This window comes from Pelodiscus sinensis, chromosome 7 (genome assembly GCF_049634645.1).
Source record: "Pelodiscus sinensis isolate JC-2024 chromosome 7, ASM4963464v1, whole genome shotgun sequence".
Classification (NCBI taxonomy): domain Eukaryota; kingdom Metazoa; phylum Chordata; order Testudines; family Trionychidae; genus Pelodiscus; species Pelodiscus sinensis.
Genome location: NC_134717.1, coordinates 13,542,153 through 13,554,272, shown reverse-complemented (window position 1 = coordinate 13,554,272; position 12,120 = coordinate 13,542,153).

The window sequence follows — 12,120 nt, the reverse complement described above, 5'->3', positions numbered from 1 at the left end:
GGGGGATGTCCCCACACATCACCAGAGCAGCACAATTTAAAATTCCAGAAGCCGCCGGTCATGTGGTGGCTACCCACGGTACAGCCAACTTAGTCCCAGATCAGGGGATGGCATGTCCTCCGCCTGCAGCAGGCTTCTGCACTCCCTGCCCTCCCACCCCACAATTTTCCTCCTCCCCCCCCCGCCCACCCGCAACCAGCAGCAACAGCTTACTTTCAGTGCTACTGCTGTTCCAGGAGCCGTAGTTGCTGATCCCTGCTGGGTTACCAGCACAGTAGAAGGGAGGAGGTAGGGTGGCTGCGGGGGGAGGGGCTGCTGGATGAAGAGTGACATGATGATGTCACTGTTGTCCTGCAGGAAAAGTTTTCTTGACTATAGAGAGAGCTATTATGTGACATTTTAACAGCTTTTTTATATTATGTTAATAAACTAATTTATATTCCAGAGGAACAATCTGTTCGCTTCAAAGTCTTCTCTCAAATTTAAATGTAACCATTGCATACAATTTATGAGCTATATTCTGCTAAACAAGAATATGCAAATAAAATAACTTAGTTTAATGTGTATTATTTATGAAGATGGTACAGCAAGAACTGCTACTTACAAAATATAGTTGTAACTGTGTTACTGTAGTAGCCATTCCTTGGATAAGTGGAGCCAAAAACATGGAATTGAGTGAGTGCAACACAGTAAATGAAAGATTTAGAAAAAGTGTCATAGATTGGAAATTGAGGGAATGGAAAAAACAGAAAACACAGGGGGAAATATAGAATACACGTTGTTGGGAAGGATGTGAAAGGGAGATAAGATAGGGAAGTAACCCATAATTGTAAGAGTGAGGGCCGTGAATTGACATAATTATTATTTATTAAATACTTTGCACAGTGGACAATATACTTAGTCCTTTACATTGCAGAGGGCAGGGCTGGTATTCTTACTCTAGTGGATAGATTTAACCATTGGGCTAGTCTCAAGCTATTTTTCATGAAAGTGCATTGGCAGAGAAAGGAGTGTTCTCCTACAGCCCTTTGTGAAATAGTAAACAGCATTGTCCTTATTTTGAAGATGGTAACGATGCTGATTTGTCCATGCTTCTATAGTGAGTCAAGAAAAAAAAATCAGATCCCTAATTCTATACCCCTGCAGCCTCTCTCCATTTGTGGCAGCTCAAAATTTAATTTTATACTGCCTACTACTCCCAAAACAAGATAAGAATTTTCCTGACACTCAGACAGTTGATTTGTTTCAATCTCAATACTGATGTATAACTAGGGATGTAAAATCCTGTTTAGCTGGTTAATAGATTAAATGGGAGCAGGTGGAGAGCCCTATGCTGTGGGCAGGGGCTGCTCCAGCTCAGCTGCTGCCAGCCTCATGACCACAGACAACCCTATCGCTTCTGCTAAGGAAGAAGTCTGACAACTGTGCACGTGGACACACACCCACCCCACCCCCCATAGAATGGAATAGACATGAGCAACCATCTCAAAGAACAGTCAGACCATTTTTTATTGCACCATTTCACTGGGAATACTTACATGTTCCCTAATTCATATTGCAGTTTCATGACTAATCAGAAGAATTCGACAGGTGAGTGTACCTATGCACTGAAAGACTGAAACTCAGTTAAGCATGCGGATGCACAGAACAGCCCTGCTTAATGAAAAATACATCTTACGCTGGAATATCTGCTCACCCAGATCAGGCATGTTTCTACAAGGATACTATAAGTTTCAAAGATCAAACTGATTGGAAATCTACAGTTTCCTTTACAGCTTCCCCTGTTATCAATCTTATGAGCAGTTAATAGAACTCAGCCATCAGACTCTCAAGGCTTGTCTCATAAGAATGACTGATAGGTTGGGAACTAAGATTGTATTCCTTGAGAAATTGCCTCCTCTCTCTTCAAGAACCTTGACAAAGAAATTGGACTTTTTAAGCTAGTTAAAGGGGTGATCAAAACTGGAAGAAATTTTTTTGACAGTTTCCAGGACAAGTCCATAGAGGAATTTTCCAGTGCCTAGATACTACTCATAATTGTGAAAGAATTTGTCATGATACAATCACCTCTCTTATAAATACTGTAATATGGTGCAGTCCTCGACAGGTATAAAAAAACCCTCACTTTCAAATCTTTCAGGGTGAAATGTCACATGTCGACACTGAAGATTTACTAACAGACAATAGCAAGGTTCTTCAGGAGCTGGTTGCAGGCTAGGAAAAGTTTTTTTACCTGTACTTCACCATGAATAGAAAAAACACTTCTTAAAATCCTGTTTCAGGCATAAATTGATGGCTTAACTTCATAATGAACAGTGAAACTCCAATGATTGAATTCACACTAGTACATTAAGGCCCTGATGCTGCAGTGTCTCATGCAATGTGCAGAAGATAAACGTTCACCTGGCTATCAGCAAAGTGTTAGGCACAGCCCTATACATCCGAGTTACCATCAGGCTGCTTTGTTCCTCCCGAAGTTATGTCCTGGAACTGATAAGAACCATGGTGAAGGTTTATCTTAGTTCCCAAAAGCAAATTTTCCAAATAAAATATGACCATTGTCTGAGCCTTGCTGGTACTCCCTTAGGAAACCACAATTTGGTTGAAGGGCTTGGAAGTGATTTCAGTCACTGTTGTAGCTAGTCCACCCGCATCAGGATTTAAGGTTCTTTGCCTAGATCAATTAAGAGTTCTCGCTACCATTTCTTGTGTTTTAATTGCTCTTTGGATTTACAGAGGCTTCTGGGTTCCAGCTCCTTAAATCCAAACTCTTTAACCAACATTACAGTCCCTCTAAAATATCTGTTCTTTTCAAAGTGGCAAATGGTTCAAATTTTATTAGTAGATTCAGTCACGTCTATATCACAGAAGAGCAACGTCTGTGTTTCCTTCCAACTTGAAATGGGCCTTTGGAAACTCCCCACCTTTAATGTGGAACTGTGAAAAGATGAGGCAGGATGGCCATCTAATAATACACTGGGAAGAGATACAAACAAACAATCTAGGTTCAGTGCCTGGTTTTGCCAGTTTGCTAGTTTAGGGGTGCGAGCAATTTAATCTGTGTCTGCCTCACTTTCTCATCTCTAAAATTGGAAATAAGATTATCTTGATATTTTTATCATGTCTATTTAAATTATTTAGAGTAGGGGCTTTCTTACGATGTGTGATCAGTACTAGAGAATATCTTAATTAAGAACATGAGACTGGCCACAGTGGGTCAGACCAATGATCTATCTAACCCAGTTTCCTTTTTTTCCTAACAGTGGCCTATTCCAGATGCTTCAGAGGGAATAAACAGAACAGGGCAATTGTCAACTGATCCATCCCCTGTCATCTAGATCTAGCTTCTGGAGGAGGTTTAGTGACACTTAGAACTTGGGTTTGCATCCCTGATCATCTTGGCTAAAAGACACTGATGGAGCTATCCTCGATGAACGTACCTAGTTCTTTTTTGAACCTTCCCCCTCATCCCATGACTGCTTAGTGTGCTTAAAGATCTTTGGTGAGGGTGCTTGTAGAAGGATTTCTGAAAGTCCAAGTATGTTATATTCCATGGATCATCCTTGTTCACATTCTTGCAGACACTCTCAAAAAAATTCTAATAGATTGGTGGTTTCTCTTTATAAGACACACTATATGCTTAATAATTTTGTTCTTTACAGTACTTTCAGAAAACTTGCCTGGTATAGAATTAGATTTACTGACCTGTAGGTGTCAGGTGAAGCATTTATTAAAAATCAGTGTCATGCTAGTTAGCTTTCAGTCATTTGGTACAGAGGATGATTTAAGCGACAAATCACATACCAGTTAGTAGTTCTGCAGTTTCATATTTTAGTTCCTTCAGAACTCTTGGGTGAATGCCACTTGTCCCCAGTGACTTATTACTGTTTATCAATTTGTTCTCAAACCATCTCTATTACACATCGATCTAGGACAGGTCCTCAGGTTTATCACCTAAAAAGAATGGTTTGAATGTGGGCATCTCCTTCACAACCTCTGCAGTGAAGACCAATGCAAAGAATCCATTTAGCTTTGGTTAGCTGCGGTCTTTGTGCTACCAGGACACTAATAATCATCAATGATAATGATTCAAGCAGTATGAAATAATGAAATCACAAATGTAGCCTACTCATCCTGCACAAGAACACTCCACTTGACAATTATATTGACGCTATGAAACAAAACTTATGGTATTCCATAGTACTAGCCCATAGTTCCAAACATTGCTCTATCACTATTAAGCGAATGTATGAGGGCATTACAATAAAATTCTACAGTGTCTTTTGGCTGGAGTCCCCCTAAGAGTGCAGAGAAGGTCCTAGGTCATGCAACGCTTTGTATTGTGGGCCCTTAATGTCCTCCACAAATGCTCCTTGCTCTGCCATTGTAAAAATGTTTTGCTAAAGTTCTTTCCACGTTCCCCTATGAATGAGTGCTGTTTCCTCTAGGAATGCTGAGCAGCGGTGCAAGATGATCATTATAATGTATCTTATAACGCCATTTAACCTGGACATTCATTTCCAGGGCACTGACAAACTCAGGGGCCTGGTAATGGCTACTGAGCCTTTGTCCTTTAAGTCATTACTCCAAGATTATTAGTGACTTAACCATGTGATGGTTGCTTTTTGTTAACAAGCTTGCAATGAACATAAGCCCTCATGCCATAACATTCGTATGTTACAACTCACTTCATCATGCATCTGGTTAAATGAGTTGCAACTTGCGAAAATTTATTCCATAATAAAAATATTTGTCTTTAAGGTGCCACCAGACTCCTTGTTTTTCTGCAATAGACTAATACAGCTACCTCTGAAACCTGCCCTAGCCGTGGATTAGCAATCCTTTGCATCTGGTTTGGTGGTGATATCTGGTGATGTGATACAGGCTGGTAAAATGTTTTGGAGCTTTTGCAATGCTCCCCAACTCAATTCTCCCCTTATTGATCCTTGGACCCATAGAGCATCTTCCACAAGAACAGGAAAAAGGGGGAAAATTCTGCCACGGAAGCAGCAAAGCTAGAATTCGGGCCATGGACTCTCCTTTGCATGTGGAGCATCTATGACTATGTTTTGCATTATTTGTGTAACGGCCCAGACAGAAATGACAGGAGAATGCAGGCTAATCACTGCTTGACCTAAAGCCTCTGCATAAAGGGCATGTCTAATTTGAAAATTTTTAGTTGGCTCAATACAGAGATAGGAACTAGTCAACCTTTAGATAGTAAGAGCTAAGTCATTGATTCAGACAAACAGATTTGTGCCCTGCTTTTACAAGTTCTCTGAAAAGCAAATTATGCAGAACATACAATTCTATCAGAGCACAAACTAATATTGATGGAATGCATAGACCTTAAATGATTTCAGTATGGCACTGAAAAGATCTGATTTTCCTCACAACGTGGGCTTTCAATTACTGTGTATACAAAAAACATTTCTACACACAAATGAGCAGCTATGCCTCTACCTAGCAACAAGCAGGTGCCAGGTGAGTGCCTGGGATCAGTTCATACAAAGCAAGTACCTGTGTACTTTCACCTGCCCTTGCCTCTCATCAGATCAAGCTGCTAGTGGCAATGGAATTCGTATGTAAAGATCAAGGGCAATACAGAAGCCTTACTATGGAATGGTCTTAGTGAGTAGTTTTTCACTAAAAACATGCCACTTCCACAATGTTGGACCTCAGCAAAGAACTGTAAGAGAGTCTCCCCACAGATCTGGCATGATTTAGTGGTATAAAGTCTTCCCATAGTGTTTTTTTAAACAACAGGAAGGCAGGCATGCTCAGCCAGCACCTCCCAGAGCAGGTCCCATTCAAAAAGAAGAGCAGATGATAGTACTGTTGCTGCTCCCTACTTTATAGCTTTCATACCAGTGGTTAGAGCACTCACCTGGGATATGGGAGATCTAGGGTCAATTCTCCCCTCTCTGCCATAGGGGGAGAAGGGAGACCCTTGTTCAAATCCTCTCTCTTAGGGAAGGCTCTACTGTACCACGGGACATTCTGACATGGTAGCTCCCTCTGTCTGCCCACTGTGGATAGATAATGAAAGCATGAACTGGACCCAGGTTCCCCATTTCCAGCTGGGTGCCTTAACCATGGAGCTATAGGGAGTATGTCAACACACCAAGTTTGCTGTTGCAGTCAAAACCAAGGGAGGGGTGTTTTGCTTCTTTGGCATCTGGGACCTGTGCTGCCCCCTTGTGGGAATTGCACTTTTTCACGTTGCTTTTTAACACGTGAGGTTTATAGTCACATCCCCATTATAAAAGTGTTCCCGTGCCTCTGTCCTTTCCTCCATAGGCAATGCTGAGGAGGATCACAAGAGGGAGAGAGTCCTCCCATGTGACTCTCCTCATGCCACCCCTAGCATGGGGGGAGGGAATCCCTAGGAGGGTGTGGGACAACCTCCCCTCTATCCCAGGTACCACCTCTTCCCACCCCATTCTACCCTCACTCCACCTCTTCCCCCGAGTGATGCAGCCCTGGGGACTAGCAGTACACCTCTCACCAGCAGCAGGAGTCAGCCTTTCCCCATCTCTCCCCCCCACCCAACCTGTACTCACTGACAGCAGCAGAGGAAATGGAGTGACTCGGTCTCAACCCACTCTGCTCCCTCAGGTCCCAGCCATATGCAGGTGCAGTTCCACCCCTTCCTGCAAGCCCCCTCCCCTAAGCAACACATCTGGGAGTCAGGGGAGTAGAGCAGGCTGGGGCGGAGTCGCTCTCCTTCCCGCTTCCAGTGAGTCTGGGGGCAGGCCTGACCCTTACTGTAGGCACCAGGTTCCACACTAGTCTCTTGGGCCATCCTGGTCCTCATGGGATCTCCCAAAGTGTAGAGCGCTTTCCTCTACCGGCAGTTGGCCCCTTGCCTCTCCCCACCCCATGCATTTGGGGGTACATGACCCTTCATTCCTGCCATGCACACATATTGCCCCAGCAGGGCCAACAGCTATCATGGGACCTGGAGCAAGGTGTGTGTTGGGGGGGCAGCTCCACGCCCTCGCCTCAGGTGGTAAAGGCAGGCTGAGGGAAGTCAGCCCTTAGCGCTGTCCAGACTGTGGCGCATCTCTCCCAGCCCTCAGAGCACTTTGGTGACAATTCATGAGCCCAGGGATCTGCTCCAGTAGCAGCAGTGGCTGGGAGCTTCAAACCCCAAGGCACTTGTCCCCTTCGCCACTCCCCTCCTGGTGGCGTGTCTGCAAGAGCACAGACAGATGTTGGTGCACACACCTCGTGCTCTGTGGCTGAATGGTTTCATTTAATTTTACTGGCAACTGGGGATAGGTATCCCCATTAGTTTTTAAAATCCCAGTTTAAATGATGAGCTCTTATTTTCACAGGATACATAAAATTTACCTGTGTTTTAGCTGGAGTCAGTTCTGATACAATTATAAGGGCAGAGGTGCTTCCATTGGTAACAAAATTAATAGTACTTAGCAAATTCATGATAAATATTTCAATTCTCCATAGAACATTTCTCTACCCAGAACTATACAACAAACTTGTGAAGAGTTCTTGTTCTCTCTCAAAGCTGTAAATCATTCTGCCAAACTTCCTACCCCTGTATCAATTATGTACATGCAGTACATGAAGAACCGGTATTTACAGTGCAAATTTTGTGTGGAACCCTTTGTAAATCAAACTTGGTTTTCCAAAGTAATTAAGAAAAAAATTGAGCAAGTTTCATTCCATTCAGCACACACTGCCCAGGAGAGATCCTTTTGCTGAATTCATATTTAAAAAACATCTTTGAAGAGAGAGAAATACAGACCCCATTCCGCTTTGCTCCTATGCAACATCCTAAAACTTGTGTCTATGATCCTAGTTGTAAAAATAAAAAATTCACGGAAAATGTAAGTTGCATATAAACCATGTTTGCTATGAAAATGGCAATCAGGAATGTGCAAAATTGGGTCAGGTATTTAGTTGTAATTGTGTCTGCCATGGATTGCTAGCATAGCCTGCTCCAGCACACAGCGGTGTCCTCAAATGCCTCAGACAATAGAGAGGTAATGAAGGAACTAGCTTATGGAGATGTGAAATGAGAACAGCTGCATCTCTGACAAAATCAATTGTCTAAGAAGAGCAGGTGTGAGTTCAAAGGACTCAGGGTAGCAGGCTGCAGTGCAGAGCATATGACAATTATTTAAAGAACTTGAACATGCTCCATGCAAGTCAATGGAAAAACTGCCAGCGATTTAAATGGTGCCCGATCAAACTGTTAGTGGAGGGCTCAAGCTTTGTGATGAATTTTCTATGCAGCAGCTGCTTTGGGGGATTTCATTGGGTGGCACTTGGTGATAGGTCACAAACTGGAAAAAATGTTTTGGAGCCTTGGCAATACTCCAGCCCAAGTCTACTCTCATGGATGCCAGTGCCAACAGGACACCAGCAAAGCCCCTTTCTGAAAAGCTAGACTAATGAGCATAGATGGTTTCCTCTGCACATCGATCTAGGAGCTATAACTGGGTGGGTCCTATATTATAAATAGGACAGTAGCATCCGCAGAGTAATCAAATCTGAGTTTGGCCTAAGATCCCTGCAGCATACCATGTCTGGTTCCAGGATTTTTAGCTGGCCCATTACCAAGGAAGCTAGTTACAAAGTCTGGATCTGGATATATGCTTCCCTCAAAAGTTCAGGTTGGTTGGATGCTGGTACTGTTAAGGCCCATCCTGTCTATAAATTACACTTGTAATGGAACTGATCTTCCACAAGTAACCCCGGTTGAGTGATTGTGCCTGTGTTTTCATAGTCTGCAGCAACTCCTATCAGTGGTTTCTCAGGCAGTTTTCTATGACTTGGCCTTCTGCCAGGGTTGCCAGGTGTCCGGTTTTGAACCAGACAATCCAGTATTTGAGCTTTCTGCTCAGGAAACAAATTGAGAAAAAATAAATGAGAAAAAATAAATGTCCGGTATTTTCTAAATAAGATGCAATGTAGATTGTGATGTAATGTCAAGTGTGTCCAATATTTTTGTTGAAACCATCTAGCAACCCTACCTTCCGGCTGTGTCACGGTTTGTATGTAAAACAAAATAGACTCCTTCCAGGGTATATAGGCCAATACAGGACTATCCCAGTACCCATCTGTTGGTATCTCAGTAGCTCTCCCTCCCCCCGGGCTCAGTCTTTAAATATGTTCCAGTCCTAATATGGGGCCATAGCCTCAGAGCTGGAGACACTGTCTTCCTACACCCTTCTTGGACTCCGTCCTTAAACAGTCCTGCAGCCTGTTCTGAGCTAGCCTTCAAATAATCCCTCAGCTCAGGTATAGGGATGTGTTCCCACAGCTTCCTTCCTGGAGACTCCTCATCCCTTCTGGACTTTTCTGCCCCAGTTGTTGTTCTAACTTCAGTCCCAAGGAGGTCCCTGTTCCCTCAAGTCCCTGCCAGCAGTTGATCTATCTGTGCTCCTGCTGCTGTTTCAGACAGCCATTAACACAGTCCTCACTCCCCCCATTCAATGCAATCTGCCCCTGGAGCTACTTTTAGAGACTGCTAGGACCTGATTGACTGCTCCCTGTGCAGTCTCTCTAGCCCACTTGGAGGACTTAGCTCCATTGTTTCTCTCTGGGATGGGGTGTGATAGGACCCCGAAGTCTCCTGCACAGGACCTCTGGGCCTGGTGCACCTTGTCACAACCCTATTTCTGATTTGTCTGAGTTTTTTATATTTATAAAAGTTTTACAAAAAACAGATTCTCATCCTTTATGCCTTCTTCTCTGAGCTCACTGACTCCATAGAAGGAGAGAGAATGCCATTTGTCATTCACAGATCATTCCCTTCACCTGCTCCCAGGCCCTTTGGAATAAAATAAATGATAAAAAAAAAGTAATGAAACAATTGTTGATATCAGATATCAGGAAAGGATGCACAATATGCCTCCTGGAGGAGACAGGAAATTGAGTTAGAAGTTGCAGCCTTGACATAGATTGCAGCTTCAATAATTAAAATAGCAATGAATTAATCAAAGCATGTTTATAGTAGCCTGCTTCAAGAAGGCAGCATTTTACAGCACTGTATCTACAAACTAAACTAAAATTTTCTATTGGTCACTTCCAGACAGACATTTATTTGCACATTTCACTGCTTTCACGTAGTATTACGGGTGCTTTTTCCTTATTTATAGCATGTGACTATCTGGAAGTCTTTTCACTTTTTTTAAGTCAGTTTCTCCTTCTCAAATTACTGCCCATTTATTGAGGGGCTATAATGGGTCATCATAGCAATTTTATTGAGCACCAGAACTATGTGTTCGTGCAGTAAGAGAGCATCAGAGTGATTATCCTGGAGAAATAAATTTTGCTCTGTTATTATGTAGTTATTAATATTACCTCTTCCACACAAAACTAGGCCACCTCCTCCCAATGAGACACACACAAAAGGGGTGTGTGGGGTCTAGGAACTTTAAGGAGGTGGACCTTACATAGTTAGCTATTACTTTCAACTGAGGATGAAGTCTATCTGTCCCTTCAGGTGTGATGCTTTTGTGGGACCATGGAAGAATCTGGTGTGTGTCTTTTCTCATCTGGGTAGAGAAATGTGGAATGTGCTTCTGGGTGGCCCATGGCTTCAGCTGTGCTGAGGCTGGGGACACTGGAGATGCTTCTTTCCCCATGCTCCACAGCTGGGGAGGCTAGGCCAGGGGTGGCCAACCTAAACCTGAGAAGGAGCCAGAATTTACCAATGCACATTGCCAAAGAGCAACAATAATATGTCACTAGCCCTGATCATCTCCCCACCACCACTCTCAACACATCCCTCCCACTGGTCAGTGCCGCTGCCTCCTTTTCCTCCTGTACACTAGGACCAGCTTTCTCAGTGGGAGACACTGGAGGAGGGAAGCATGGGTGTGACAGGCTCAGTGGAGAGGAAGTGGCAGGATCCTAGGGGGGAAGGGTGGAGGGGGACAGTGCCTAGGGCAGAGATGGGGGGTTGAACAGTGAGCAGCTTCTGGCCCAGTGGAATGTTGGCACCTTCAGCTCCAGCCCTGGATTTCGTACCGATGCAAGGAGCTTCATATTAACTTCTGAAGAGCTGCATGTGGCTCTGGAGCCACAGGTTGGCCACCCCTGGGCTAGGCCACGAGCTGCCTGACCTCCCTGTGCTCCAAGGCTGGGGCCTTGCACCATCCACCTTCCCCATGCTCTGGGACAGCTCACGTGGAGGGTTGGATACCTGCCCTTGTGATGCAGGGGGCTTGGCTCCTGCCTGGGCACCGCCTCAGGTGGAAGAGGCGGGGCTAGTGGCTTGTCTCCCCCAGCCCTAGGTTCTCCCAGCATCCATGACTGTGCCAGGGTGACTTCTCCACACTGTCTCAAAGTCATGATAGCGTGTTGATAAAAAGCAGTCTCAGGCCCCAAAAGGGGGATGGTATACTGCCCTACCATTACATAGCGAGCTGGGGTTTCAAGTGACGTTATTGGTGAATGATTCCAACTGTAACTCTCACCAATTGTTTTAAATCTTTTTATTAAATATCCAGAAGAAGAACAGTTAAAAGTGGAACTGAAAGAATCAAGTTTGGCTTTTATTTTAATAATTTCCCTTGCTGCCAATAGCTGTTCAGAGTTTCTCATAAGGGGAAAATCTGTGTGCGATAGTTATTTGAGATAACATTTATAGATGGCACAAATTGTTCTCTTTGCAGGGAGAGAGGCAGTTAGGTTACATGATCTTGAGCTGCTGCCGCAGCAGTCCGATTTTACTTCCTATAAGACACAAACACACAAGAGGAGAAAGGAAGGATAGAGAAAGACAGATCATGTGGTTTGTCTTGGATGCTCTCTGTTGCTTGCAACCTAGATGCTAGCAAATTACAAGTATGTGATTTTTATCAGCCTCCGCATGGCCTGGCGGACTTTTACTGGAACTTGAGTATTTCAGACATGACTTTTGGTTTGCCTTTCTGATCTCAGACTCGCAACAGCACTGCAAAAGGTATAATTGTCTTGACCAGCTAAGGAGAAGGCAAAGAGATAGGAAAAAGAACAAAGTTAGGTGGGAAAGGAAAATTGACACTAGTGGGAAGATGACACGAGCAGGGAACTCGGGTTCACATTTTACATGAACTTCAGGAGTTAGTCAATACTAAAATCCCATTTCAAACGTTAACTGGC